Here is a 12150-nt window from a genome sequence, read left to right on the forward strand (position 1 = left end):
GAAAGCCTGGCTGCTCTCAGGGAAGAGCTGATCTGAGCAAAGGCTGACCTTAGGGACCAGAGTTTGGGGAGAGAGAGGAGGGGCCCCTCATCTTCCCGATGAGATCCCAGCAGGAGCAGAGGCTCCAGTTGAAAAGCCCAGCTTTGGCAAACATGAGATACACATACAGAGCAAAGCCCGAGCTGACAAACAGGCTGGCTGTTCATTAAGCACAGTGCCATCTGCTTTACTCTATCCTTTGAGGGTTGTGGTAGCAAGGATGAAAACAGCCTGTTTGCCACACTCCTGCCGAAGAGCACAGGAATAGCAGGCCGCTCTGTGCAGAGAGGAGGCTGCCCCTTCCCCAAAAGCACCTGTGTGGAAGGGGCAAGGGTGGAGGGCAGGCGAGAGGGACAAAACTGAGGGGACAAGACCAGAAAATAGCTGAGGAAAGCAGCCAGGTCACTTGGTGACCCATCCATCACAGGCTTGGCACTGATGCTGCCAGCAAAAGAGAACAAGGAGACTGCAGAGTCAGGACTGAAGTGGGATTTCACCATGGTCAGAAGACCACCCATTATCCCAGCTGTAACCAGAATGCTGCCTGAGCTGGATGGTGCTTACTGGCATGCAGCCCTCAGCAGCTTGGCTGCTCCAGCAATCTTAACAAGAGGAGGGAACCCACATTCCTGCAACTTTGCAGGATACACAACCACTGCTTCCAGGGACAGGTCTCCTTCTTCCAGAAGTTATTCCCAGACTGAAACTACCCTGGTATTTAAGTACTAAGTACGTTTGAGGCCCAGATTCCTGAAAAAATTTGTTTACTGATTTCAGAGCTGTGTGGCTTCAAACAAAGCTGCAAGCTCTGGGACTGCTCACTGAACACGTGCACATCTCATGTGGTTTTGGGGATCCCAATACTAAATCAATCACTCATCCCATCCCACCACTGATGCCATCCTCCCACCCATACACACCCAACATGTGTGGCTGGTAAAGCCTCAGCACAGCCCTGTGGAATCAAGTGCTAGAGAACTTCATATATATGTGTGTGTGTGTGTATATATCCACACACAGAGCACATAACTGTGAAACACCCCATCTGCTCACGTTACAACATTTTAAACACATGCAATTAACTGAACTGAAATGGCATAAGGATCAGTCAGTGTCTTTTTCCCCCACTCCCACTATTTCCACCTTCCTCTCACCCTAACATATGGGAATGCCATATGAATTACTGAATGGATCATGCTAAAACCAGAGCCAGTAAAATCTATTTTTAATACAGATTATGGGGTGATATAGTCAGTCCATGGTGCAGCATTGTTTGTCTTACAAGTCTGGTCTGTTACTACTTCTGGCAAGCCCCACTTCCAGCACTGACATTTCCAAACTCTTCCATATTTTTCCTTGGTGTTCTGAAATAAAATTCAGGATCCTTGGTGGGAACTTTGCAGAAATAGCAGGTCAGGCGAGTTAGCACACTACAGTTTTTCCAGCCTGCTGCTGCCCTTCTGAAGTGGCCATGAGATGCCCAGTGTTCCCTGTCAAAGCTACCAAGGTATTTATTAATCAATCATGTAGGGCTGTTACCCTGAGCTTTCAAGAAATGTCATGGAGACACACAAATCATGTGCTGCCCCAGGAAATGGGCAGAGAAGGGTCTATATGGTTCTTTTGTCCTCTGGTACAAACTGGGAGGGTATACAGCTTTTTTACCCACTCTTGAAAGCCCCTCCACCCTAAGGAGCCAAAACAAGGTTGAAGTCTTACCAGGAGAAATAATTGGAGCAACCTGATTTGTGATTAAATCCTGATGCAATGCTAGGGAGATGTACACTAGAGAGCCATCAGCAGACAGACACAAAAATATAAAATCTCTTTACAAGGCCACAGCAAGCTCTACTAGGCATTTTAAAGCCAAGTCAGGTCACGTCAGCCAGTTATTATTAGCTCTGAGCAGCTCACACATCAGTGTTAGCATACATTACCTGAAATTGCAATGGTTATCAAGAACACCATTTTCTCCTACCCTTGAAAATCAATTAAACCTCATCTTTACAGCCAAATGCACCATCAGCAATGCAGACTCAATCCAAAACCAATGTCAGATAAAAACCTTCAGGTGATATCACAAAGGACTAGAGGGAACACATGCCAAAAGAAAGTGATTTCTGGACAGTAACTACTTCTTTTAACCCATACAGGCTCATCAGAATCAAGCTCCACTGGAAGCTTTTTCTTCTTTAATGAATTTAACAAGCCAAATGAAAACAATTCACACATACACAGAGGATCATGTGGATGCACAGTTTCTAACTGATTCCAGAAATTATGTTCATATTTGTGTATTAGATTTTACCTCAGAAAACACAGATGCTGCCTAGGCAAAATGGGATGCTGAGATCTATCCAGCATTTCCAGCTGTAGCTGGAGACAAACAAGCCAGGGGTTCACAGAGTTCCTAGTAGTTAAGGAAAGGAAGCTGGGTTCACTGAAGCAGCTTCAAAAACAAAGCAGAAACAGGAACTGATGTGTCATAAACCACTATCAACTACCATGAAACTGTTACTTCTTTTTAATGTGCCACAAATCTAAGCCTGCCTCTTCAGGGTACCACCATTTCAGAAGCAGAGGCAGCTCAGAGTCTCACACTTAAAATACTTTCACTTTTTTTTCCCTCAATGCAAAAGAAATTCCCACTCATTCCTTCCTGGCTACTCTCTGCAGGACTGAAACTTCAGAAATGTTCTCATGGTTTTCCCTGTGACACTGAAATTTGTTGGCAAGGCTCACATGACAGCCAAGCTCTTGAACTGGTCAGCTGGAGCTCCCCATCCCATATGTTCCTCTGGCTCAGAGTGTGATACACTATGCCTTTCCTTCAGCAGGGGGAAGACGGAGTGAGAAGGGGAAAATGAATTCAGAAGCTCTTGGCAGGCATGTAAGTAAAAAAATAAAGACAGAAGTTATGTAGAGCAAGCCCCGTGCTGCCAAATGAAGTCATGCATGTCTTAGTTCTGATTTGAGTATATTTTTTAAAACTTTATTGTTGTTGTTGTTATTATTATTAGCATTTGGCAAAAGGAGACAGGAAATACCTTGCTGGTGATGTCCGCTCCCAGCACAAGCCAGTTTGAAATGCTGCACAGCTTACCCTGAAAAAAAGGGAGAACGAACTATTTTCAAGCCCCACCTCAAACTCTTATTTACTTAAGCAGCATTGCAACAATTTTAGTTTTGTTTCTATTTTATAAGGCTATAATATGACGAGAACAAACCTTCCCAAGAATGTTCACTTTTCTCCTCCTCTTAACTGGGCATGGTCTCAGGGGAAAGGAGAGACTTCTATACATATGCACTTGCACAAGTTGAGTTCAATTTAACAGGAAAGAGCCTCCATTCCGTTAAAAGACTTGTAAAGAAATTAATCCTGAAAGGATCCTGCTTTTCAGATATGTAAACACAAAATCAGAATACACTGGTTCATCTGTAAAGTGAAATACATGGCTCCACTGGAGGATGTAAGTAACTCCCAGTTAAGCCAACATGAATGACTTGCTCCCTGCAGCAGCAGAACGTATGGTCTAACAGGGCAACAAATTTGGAAGGAACCTGTTTTTAACTCCTGAGTGAAGAAGCAGTTTAAGCATAAGGAGGCTGTAAAATTATGTTGCTTACAAAAGACAGGCTCAGTTTAGCAATATATAGAGCATCAAATTCATGGAACACTAAGCAAGCCACCTACAAATCTCTTGCTTGAAGTAAAAGCCAAAAATACAGCTCTCTTCTCTGACAGAATACATCCCTCCATCTGTTTGCTGCTTCAGGTCAGATTAAATACTGCAGCTTCCAGGAAAGCTAAATAAACTTTACCTAGAGGGACCCTCAAAACACCGACATGTGACTCTGGCTGGCTTTATTCCTTCTCTCCAGAGTTTGTAGCCACTGAGAGTCCTGTGCCATTGCTGAGAGACTTATCACACTCCCTGAGGCAGTGTCTCCTCACACCCGGCTGTTATGCCAAATACTCTATCTTCATCATGTTATTGAAAAGCAGTTGTATGCTTCACATAGGTGGATCCCAGAACCAGATTCCTTCATTTCTGCACGTTTTTTTCAGAAGCCTGACTGCCAGTAGAAATAAGCTGTACACTTATGTTTCACCCACACACACCAGGGTCCCATTTGCATAATCACATACAAAGCAGCACCTTTGTACTCTTAAGAGTACAAAGTGTGTCTATAGTCAAGCAACTTTTAATCCAGCAGCCTGATGCCAATGTTGTGAATCAACATAACAAATATTCAGATAAACAAAATTACTGTGAATGTTTCATTCTCATGCTGGTGGAAAATCAGGACCCCAAGCCCTTTTCCTCAAAGCACAGGAATTCTGTCATCTCAAATGATGGAGAGTCTCTACAGCTGCTTGTACTTGTATATCTTTGACCCAGTCTGCATGGGACACCAGCACTGTCCACTCATCATTTTATATAAGCCAACATTCAATTTAACTCACTCATCTGTGCATGCCCTAGTTTGCAAAGACGTGTGTTACCTCTCCTCTAACTACTACTGAAAGCTAATGGCTGTTTACATCACTGCCTGAAAGTAAATTTCATAACATACTGGTTTACTAAAAAATCAACCTCCTTCTTCAAGAAGAGCATCAACATACCAATGGCTCACAGCACTCTGGGATGGTGCAAAGTACCACAATTCTTCCTGAAGTGAATGCAGTTCTTCCATTTTTCAACTCTTCCACCTCTCATTGTCTCTCTAAGCCAAAAAATAACTTTGAATGCAAAACTAATCTTACTGAAAACTGCCCTTACTTAAGACTTTAGCAGATGAGAGCACTATAACTTGGGGGTAAGAAACATGAATTAAACTTGTTGAGGAAGATACTCAAAGCAGTTTCTTAAACACCCTGTACAAATAGCTGCTTCAGAAGCATCTGTTATGCACATGTGTTTAAGAAACCAGCATTATTTCAGAGACAGCATTATGTGCTTTACAAGGCTACATGTCCAAATTGCCTCTACTCTAATGTTTTACAGACCAAACAAAATTCGTCATTCACTCATACGCCACCATAAATTCATGACAGAAACACAGCTCTGATAACCAGCCTTTTATAAATTGCTCTTTCACATCTTGGCCTCACCTACCTGTTTTCTTATAGCCATGGATGACAGAAAACACAGGTGTATGCTCTGTGTGGAAGCAGGAACCAAAACCAAATGAGGAACAGACCAAGGAAATCTGATGTGTCATAATATCAACCATATCACACTTATCTCCTGTGGTTAGGATAAAGATAAAATTTAAAATCACTACAGCTATGCAGTTCTTCAAGAAGAAATAGGGCAAGAGAAGCTGCAACAGAGCAGCAGCCAAGCAGAAGCTGATTGATGAGACCAGTAACCCTTCAACGTCTATTGTCATGATCTGGTGTCAGCCCACCAAATTACTCAGGAGCACTTGCTAAATAGATGTGAATCACTTTGTTGCAGCAGCCTTTTTCACTTTACACTCAGGTGTGACAGCTGTGCAGCTGCACCAGCATGCAGCAGCCCCCACAACTTGCTCACCCCAGGACACACACACTTCCTTTCACTTACAGAAGATTTGCTCTCAAAGCCCAGTCTGTCACAAGCTCACAGTAATGTTTGCCACAGCCATACAGACCATGCACCAGCAGCCTTCAACCCGTAAGAGTCACCACCATAACAAGCATATTGAGGCAGCCCTGTGATTCCCTCTGCTGTCACCCCAGAGCCCTGCACAGGACCATGAGAACTCTCTGTGAAATTCACATACAGAGTGCAAAGTAGCTTGAGTAGTTGCTACATTGTCACACAGCCTACTTCCTGTTAAATTGCTACTCCTGTACCTCTCTAGCAGAGTGACGTATGTCTATCTGTATAAAAAAACCCATAAATATCTAAAGGATTGCAGCCTAGTCCAAAACTCCTAATGCCCAAGTCCAGGCTGGTTTGCTATATTGCAGAAGGACTATACTCATATTAGAGAAAGACAAGCTTCTCAATGGTAAACATGTGCTTGTTCATTTCCATGCCCACCAAAGCCTGCGCCAGGCTGCAGAACAAGCAGCAGGATCATCACTGCTCACAGCACTCTGGGATGGTGCAAAGTACCACATTTCTTTCTGAAGTGAATGCAGTTCTTCCCTTTTTCAACTCTTCCACCTCTCACGTCTCTCTAAGCTGAAAAACTTCGCTTGACAGAACCACAGGGAAATACAAGGACACAAACATGTTACTCACAATCCAGAAAATCCATTTTCTGAATTAGAAGCGCTCAAAGTCTGAATTCTCCAAGGCAGCTTGCTCAGAGTACTTGATGTGGCCAAGAATAAAGCTGACAGGACAGAAAAACCCCCCTTATTTAAGCAATCAATTGCTGAGCCACTGAACCAAATACAACTAAGGATGGGACTTCAGACCCTTACTAGACACATCTTGATTTCATTTGCGCTTCAGCAGCATCCCCCTCCTCACCTGTGTCACACAGCTGCAGCTCTGCTCAGCACAGCTGTCAAGGCCAGTGCAGCCCTTCCATGACCACCACGGACCAACAGCCCTTTCTCTGGGAGGATTATTTGCAGTTCATTCCCTTTGGCTATCCAGTTTGCTGCAGCAATAAAAGTAACTCCAATAAAGCAAGACCTATGCAGAAAGACTAAATTAACAGAAGTTCAGACAATAGCAGAGATTAAAGTATCATATTCTAATATTCACAAGATTACTGTGCACAACAGAGAACACGTGCAGTGGACATGAAATACAGGTCATTAAAGCATTAAACATCTAGATAGTATTGGAGGAACTTTCTATCAGTAAGGACAATGAATCAAAAGTTAAGCAGCAGTAGCACCACTCTATGCACTGCATCTCTGAACTACAGCAAAGGAACCGGGAAACAAGCTCTAACTTCTGGCTAACCAACTTCCTTAACCCACCCAAATAATTTTATTTGGAATTTTGGCAGCTTCTCCCCTCCACTGCTCTGATTTTCAATTTAATACACCATCATTTTGTCCTGCTACATTCCCTCCGAGCTAACATCCTGCTGCCAGGGGTAGCAGAGAACATGTCTGCTGGATGGTAACCTTCCACTTTCCAAGATGTGCAACGCACACTGCAGGAAGTTTTAATTCAGAACCACTCCCACGAACATCTTCTAGGCATTAGCTGGGTTGTTTGGTAAGAAAAAGCAGCTAGGAGAACATCAGAAAAACACTATGTATGCCATTTCTCCAAGCAGCGGGGTGCTACTGGATAACAAAGTCTTGTCTCCCTTGCATTGCCTGTCTGTAGTAAAAGGGCTGGAGGCAGCTCTGTGCCAGTTTCACCCCAACAGGCAGCAGCAAGGCCACGACAACACGTAGCTCCAAATAGGCAGAGCACAGATGCACTTTGGACGGTGGGGAAGAACCATCACTTTGTTTTCCCAGGGCCACCACAGTCGCTGCAAGATCTCCATAAGGGATCCCAGCTACAGTCACGTTCAAAGGCGCCATCTGTCCCCATTCCTTCAGTTCTGCTGCGGTGCAACAGCTCCTTACATAAGGCACTTCCCAAGCCAGACAGAGAAGCCCTTCAACACATTGGCGTCCTATCCAACCCTTTCCCCACCACAGAATTTAATGAGGGCTATTTTCAAGTAAGGTTAGGAGGAAAACAATTATCTTTTTTATTTGTATGAACATAGAAAATAATTGAGCAGAGTACAGAGGGATGGGCAGGAGAGAGAGAGAATGCATGGCCTTTTTCCTCCACTTGCATGTAACTTTGAGCCTCCGAAGTACTGGGGTAAATACTTAAGATCAGGGGATACACAGTATCAGAACTGGAAAAACAAAGTGCAAGAATAAAAATATCCACAAACCTGTAGCTCTTTTTCTTGACTCTTTATGGGGTTTACTTAAGGTTTTACCACTCCTGCCCCCCAATTCAAAGAGAAACTGCAATGAAGCTGAAACTTTTTGTTCGTTCACAAAGTTTTTCTTTCCTGAAATGTCTCACATTGAACCAGTCAGACCAATGTGAAAAACATTCCTGTAGGGAGTTCTGATTTGCTCAGTGAGGAATGACTTGATTTGCCTTCTACACATCAAGGCTTGGCACAACTTACATGTCTCACACCAGCAGTACTAAAAACCCAGCCATACAACCACAAACAAACTCATACTGGTGCTCAATTGCTCTGCAGAACTGATTGCATCTTAGAATTTTACATTCTTTATAATCCCTATACAATTACAACTTCTCCCATTCTCGCCAGGACCAGGCTTCTCCCCAACACCCCTTTGTGAAAGATTACACCTATTAAGCCAAACCTCATTACTTATTTTGATCACAACAGTGTTTAGGAAACTGCTGAGAATGGGTTTGCCTTGTACCAGGTACTGTACAAACACAGAGCAAGATTATTTATATAGATAAGTAGGTGTTATACAGGATTGATATTTTTGTGGAAAATGAGCACTAAAAGCATATCACAAACAGATTTTCTAGCAACTCCAGGATCTCTTTCATGGTGGGGTAAAAATGCTGTTTTGCCTGAAGCTATGTGCACCTATTTTCATTCGGTGGGAACTTGTGTAACAAAAAAAATTTCAGATTCTGAAAATGCTGGTATTACTGAAACACAATGGAAGATCTCTCCAACGAGTCTGCAATCTCAGTCATCATTAAATATCAAAGGGGCAGCGAAACAAAGCTCTTCATTTACATGGTGTAAATACACAGTTTCTCTAGATATAGACTACTACTTTAAATACTGCAACTTCTGATGAAAGCAGCCAATTTTTTTATTATTTTAAACAACTTGGGCTAGAGAGCAAAACCCTAGATCTGCTGGACAGTCAACATTTTATACCAGGAATGTTTTGTTTGTTGTAAAGTATCTCTCATGTTTAAAACACAAGTAAAACAGAGCGCACAATTCCATTAACATTTGTAAGTAATGTTAGAAGACAAGTACCCCAGTGTGTGTAACATCAGTTTGAAAATTGTTGTAAGGGATGGATCATAAACGTGATCTTGAATGAAAAGACTTCCTTCCTATTTTAACATTTTTTATAAAACTCTATGGAAATGAAAAGGGCTATTCACAACCTCAAAAGGACGGATTGTCTGTGGAATCCCATTCAACTTCCTACCTATACTGGTTTTATAATTAAAATAGGTTTTAATGCTGATTAAATTGTCCAAATACTTATACAATACACCCCCCTGCCGTTCCACCTCACACCCCCTCACTCCCCAAAAGCCCCCCAAAAACCCAAACCAAACCCAGAATTAATTTTAATTATTTTTTCCATGGTAAAGTATGCAATAATGTAATAGCAATAATGTGCTTGCTTTCTTTCATACAATTCTTGTAGCTGCTGAAACTGCACGAGGACTCCTTCATCCTCACTTATTTCAGTGGAAGTTTCTCCAGCATCCTTTGGGATGAAGTCCTTAAACACTGAGTTTACAAAGCATTTAAGCATCTGTATAACTTTAGGCACTTGGGCTATCCATCCTCACTTAGAGCACTTAAGCACTTAGAGTAAATCATACGCTTGGTGGCATCTCTGACTTGAGGCTTTAGTGTTCTGTCTTTACAGGACTATCCAGTTTCCATAGTGCAACTGAAATACAGAACCAGCAGTTCTAGAAGTTACAGACCAAACTTTGCTTTGCTTTTACGGTATGGTTACCAGATGCAGCATGCATACCCTATTTGTGCAGTACATAGAAATCCCTGACTGGGATCAGATGTTGGCAGAGGTCAACAACTTGCTATTAAAAATGAAACAAATATATGTGTTTCAAGTGGCAGGGAGCCTTTGAAAACCAGCAGTAGGTAAACTGTAAGTACTCTTCAGAATGAGGACAGGACTGAGCACGATGAACGTGGCGTTAGGCTCCCCATTATGTACCTGAATCTCTGCAAACAGCAATGCCACTTTGCCTCTCCTATACTTCTCAATTATAGATTACACCCAGGCTTGCTCTAGCTTATTGGTTCATGTCACCATGGCAACACATCTGAAGTTACAAGATATTCACCCCTCTCCCTTCCGTTCCCTTCAGCCAACTTGGAAGACATTCGGCATTTATTTAGAAGCCTCCACACATACACCTCCATATGCTGAGCTACTACAGATGCTCCAACCAGCCTTGTTGTATTTTACCCTTTGCAGGACGCAAGGTTAGTAGTCTATATGACTTACTTTTGTATTGAGTACTGTATGCAATCTGAGCTGTGTGTCAACTACTTGATAGTTTTCACGACAAACCCACCAGAGTCACTGGCAGGTTTGCCGGCTGATTTAGTTACTTCTGGTCCCGTTCATCTAATCATCAAACAAAACAATCCTTAATTAAAAAAAAACCCAACCAACAACAACCAAAAAACCCCAAAATAAAACAAAAATAACAAACAAAAAACCAACCAAACAAACAACAACAAAAAACAAAAACAAACAAACTAAAACAAAAAACCCAAACAAAAGGCTCTGAATTCCCAGGCGTAAACCTTTGGTATATTGACCTTCTACTGCGTAAGTCTGGAAGTTTAATTACAGTCCTAAACAACAACTTCACCAGTTTTAGTACTACTTCTTCCCCTAGATGAGCAATGGCAACATCTCTGTTTATTAACTTAAAAATGCTGTACACAGGAGAACAAGATGTTTCTCCTTCAGAGCCACACAGTTTTTGTGTGCACAGAAGAAAAAGCTAACTAGGACACAACAGAGCATTGGCTGAAGAGAAAACTGAGCCAGAAAGACATAGAGGCAGGAGCAAGCTGTCCTCGGAGTCCCAGAGGAACAGAAGACACTAAGCACATAGCTACACCATCATTGAAGAGCCTGCTGTCAAGACTGGATTTACACATCATCCATATTTTAAGTCCCTGGTTGACGCTGAGAGGATGCTTCACCCCAAGCTCTCTGGATGACGGGATTAGTAATGTTCAGCATCTTAGCCACAGGCCCAGACTATTAATGGGATCTAGACAGCTTTGGCATGGGAAAGGTAAAGCAAACTACTGACAGCCCACCAGTAGACTGGAGAAGATGGCTCCACCTAAGTACACTTCAGATGCTTTGATCCAGATATAAAGCCAAGCTCTGGCCTGGCACAGTGAGGCCTGATGTGCTGGAGCCTGCATCTTATTTCACATTGCAAAATCAATCAGAGCTAAGGGAGGTGCAAGAACTACCATAAAAAGGCAACAGTTTCCTAGACCATAGTGATGAAACATCAACATCTGAGATCGGGGCCCAGCAGAAGGAATGAGAAGGCAAGGAGAAATTTGAGATGAGGTAACTTCACAGACTGGAAATGTCCCAAATGAAACACACAGTCAGAAAACTAAGGAAGGCATGAAGCAAGCTACTTCAATAAAAGCACATGTCCTTGTGCATTCCCAGAACAGAATCAACAACTGGTTGAGGTAGCTGGGGCCTCTGGAAATTTGTCTTGTTCATCCCCTGTGCACAAGCAGGGTTGCATGTGTTCGTAGCAGCAGCTCTTTGTCCAGAAGACATCTAAAACAACCCTTTGGTTCAGTTTAATTAGAAATGCAATTAAAAAACCCACAGGCGTGCATGTTAATTGGTCCGGTCAGCGGATGTTAGTCCTTTCCCACATGAAAACATCGATTTTCACCTTCATTACAAATCATATAATAAGCCATGGCTTTGAACAGCCCTCAGCTAAACACACCTCATCTCAAACTTGGCTCTACTTGGATACATTCCTCAGGGGTACCCTAAAAGCATTTTCTGCTACAAAGAAGCCAATGAGCAAATGAGTCAACACACACTGGGTGTGAACCTGTGTCACTCTTCACTGCCTATTAATTTCTCTTAGTGTAAGTCAGGAACAACCCCACTGCCGTCAACTGAATTACATCAAAGAAAGAAAGTGCACACAGCCTTCTAAATGAAAGAGGCAGTATCAAGTTTCATAGCTTGTATAAAACACGGCATGTCATTAAGGCTGAGCAAAACATGGGTGTTTCATATCCTATTTATTAAACCATACTTGCTGCCCTACTACAAGGACTACACAAAAAGGGGATATAAGTCTCCCATACAAATGCAAACCTACCTGTTTTCTGAAGTACTGCTAA

General features: G+C 42.5%; 1 protein-coding gene across 40 annotated transcripts in view; it reads right to left on the reverse strand.

Annotated features, from left to right (window-relative positions):
• MAP2 (microtubule associated protein 2) overlaps nt 1–12150 on the reverse strand; it is a 236821-nt gene that overhangs the window by 155815 nt on the left and 68856 nt on the right. For 21 of the 40 annotated variants that reach the window (XM_017747007.1, XM_017746999.1, XM_017747025.1 and 18 more), the window contains exon 3: nt 3087–3143. The exons of the other annotated variants lie outside the window; for them this stretch is intronic. The gene's annotated coding sequence lies outside the window, so the exon portion shown is untranslated. The remainder of the gene's footprint in view (nt 1–3086; nt 3144–12150) is intronic. 40 annotated transcript variants of the gene reach the window in all.

The sequence above is a fragment of the Corvus brachyrhynchos genome, unplaced genomic scaffold (genome assembly GCF_000691975.1).
Source record: "Corvus brachyrhynchos isolate BGI_N302 unplaced genomic scaffold, ASM69197v1 scaffold481, whole genome shotgun sequence".
NCBI classification, from domain to species: Eukaryota; Metazoa; Chordata; class Aves; order Passeriformes; family Corvidae; genus Corvus; species Corvus brachyrhynchos.